The sequence below is a fragment of the Lactuca serriola genome, chromosome 6, assembly GCF_051521515.1.
Source record: "Lactuca serriola cultivar US96UC23 chromosome 6, Lser_US96UC23_V15, whole genome shotgun sequence".
Taxonomy (NCBI): Eukaryota; Viridiplantae; Streptophyta; class Magnoliopsida; order Asterales; family Asteraceae; genus Lactuca; species Lactuca serriola.
This window is the reverse complement of record NC_136413.1, coordinates 186,978,125-186,980,239: the sequence shown is the minus strand read 5'-3', so window position 1 is coordinate 186,980,239 and position 2,115 is coordinate 186,978,125. Positions and strand designations below refer to the sequence as shown.

Below are 2,115 nucleotides of genomic sequence, written 5' to 3'. Positions count from 1 at the left end.
AAGTCCTTTTCTGGATCAAATTCTTCATCCAAAGCTGCAAATTTGCTGGAATCTTTAGGTATGTCTTCTTCCAATATTTCGTCAAGCATGTCGATTGAGAAAGTCGTGTCGTCACTACTCCTTGAGTACTTCATGGCTTGGTCTACCCCGAATGTCACTGAATTGTCCCCAACTCGCAATGTGAGCTTAGAATCTCTCATGTCTACGATAGCGCTAGCGGTTTGAGGAAGGGCCTTCCAAGGATGATTGGCACTTGCGGATCCGCCTCCATGTCGAGAATGATGAAATCAGCCGGGAAGACAAATTTGTCTACTTTCACTAGCAAATCTTCAGAAATGCCTTTTGGAAAAGTAACCGTCTTGTTTGCCAAATGAATTGCCATTCGAATTGGCCTTGGCTCCGGGAGGTCCAGCTTCTTAAAGAACGAGTATGGCATAAGGTTCACACTTGCTCCAGAATCAGCTAAGGCATGAATTGCAGCCAAGTTGCCAAATTGGCAAGGCAAAGTTAAGCTCCCCGGATCACCCTTCTTCTTTGGTAATTTGTTTAGCATTGCGGCGGAGCAATTCTCATTAAGCACTACCTTCTGCACTTCCTCCATCTTTCTTCTGTTAGTGAGGAGTTCCTTAAGGAACTTTGCATACTTGGGCATTTGCATGACGGCTTCAATGAAAGGAATGTTGATTTGAAGAGTTTTAATATGATCTAGAAACTTCTGATATTCCTCTTCCTGCTTCTCTTTCTTGGCTCGGGCTGGGTATGGCATTGGAGGCTGGTATAGTTTCAAGGGCGGCTGTTCATTTGTTTTAGCAGGGGTACTCGCCGAGTCCATCGGTCCTACTCGGCGAGTAGGACTCTCAGATTGTGAGTGTTGGTTTTCGACTTGTTTTTCTGTTCCTTCCTTCTGTGAGTCCTTGGTTGCTTCAGTTCGAATGGGGGCCAGGGGAGTAATGATCTTCCCACTTCTTGTGGTAACAATATTTACTTGTGCACCTCGTGGGTTGTTCTCGGTTTTGCTAGGAAGCTCACCCGGTGACCTTTGGTTTAGTTGTTGAGCAAGTTGCCCAAGCTGCGTTTCTATGTTGTGGATGGATGCTTGCTGGTTCCTGAGCATTGTTCTTGTTTCTTGGATAGCAGCATCATGGTCACTATGTCTTTTCTCGGAAGCGGCCACAAATTTAGTTAGCATATCTTCCAAGCTTGGCTTCCTTTCTTGCACCGGCTCTTCCTTTTGGTAAAAGCCTCTTCCTTTTTGTCTGTACTTCTCCTCCTTGGCCTTCTTATACTCTTCGTAAGGCAGCCACTCCTTCTTTTGTTTGCGCCAGTCTTCATCATACCGGTCACCACTTGAATAACATACTTGTGCCTTTTTGTTGCCGTTCTCATCCAAATCACAATCTCTAGTGAGGTGAGGTCCATTGCAGTTTTCACAACCCACCCGTATGGCATGGATAGTTTGATCCATTTTGTCCATTCTCCTATCCATGGTTTTTAACATGGCCATGACCGCGGATAAATCTTCAGTAGCAGCGTACGCGGCTCCCCTCGTGACATCATTCCTAGGGTTGTGGTATTCTCTAGAGTGTTTAGAGAATTCTTCAATCAATTCTTTAATCACCGGGGGTGGCTTCTTTGTAAGTGGGCCTTGTGATTCTAGCAACTGTCGGGTTGTGACATTGACTCCATCATAAAAGATGGAAACTTCTTGCTGGCTGTTTAGATCATGGTGTGGGCAATTTCGTAGCAGACTTTTGTACCTCTCCCATGCTTCATATAAAGATTCTCCAGCTTGCTGTTCAAAGTTTGCAATGGCCTTCTTGAGTTTGGATATTTTGGATGGTGGGCAAAAGTGATCTATAAATTCTTCCTTCATTTTGGCCCAAGTAGTGACTGACCCGGGGGGAAGTGATTTGAGCCAGTCTTTAGCAGCACCCTTGAAGGTTACCGGAAGCATCCGAAGTAGTTGAGTTTCGCGGGTTACATTTGGAATGTTGAAATAATCAGCAACATCATTTACTTCATCCAAATGTTTGTAGGCATCTTCATGATCTTTCCCATAGAAAGGTATTTCCTTAAGCGCAGCTAGGATATGACCTTTTAGCTCGAAGGTAGCAG

The 2,115-nt window shown here is 44.8% G+C and overlaps 1 non-coding gene across 1 annotated transcript; it reads left to right on the top strand.

Annotated features, from left to right (window-relative positions):
• The first annotated feature begins 1,718 nt into the window (after positions 1-1,718).
• LOC145060752 (small nucleolar RNA R71) lies at positions 1,719-1,825 on the top strand. The gene has a single exon (XR_013686936.1). It is a non-coding gene; the product is annotated as a small nucleolar RNA R71 (small nucleolar RNA).
• Positions 1,826-2,115: the final 290 nt, after the last annotated feature.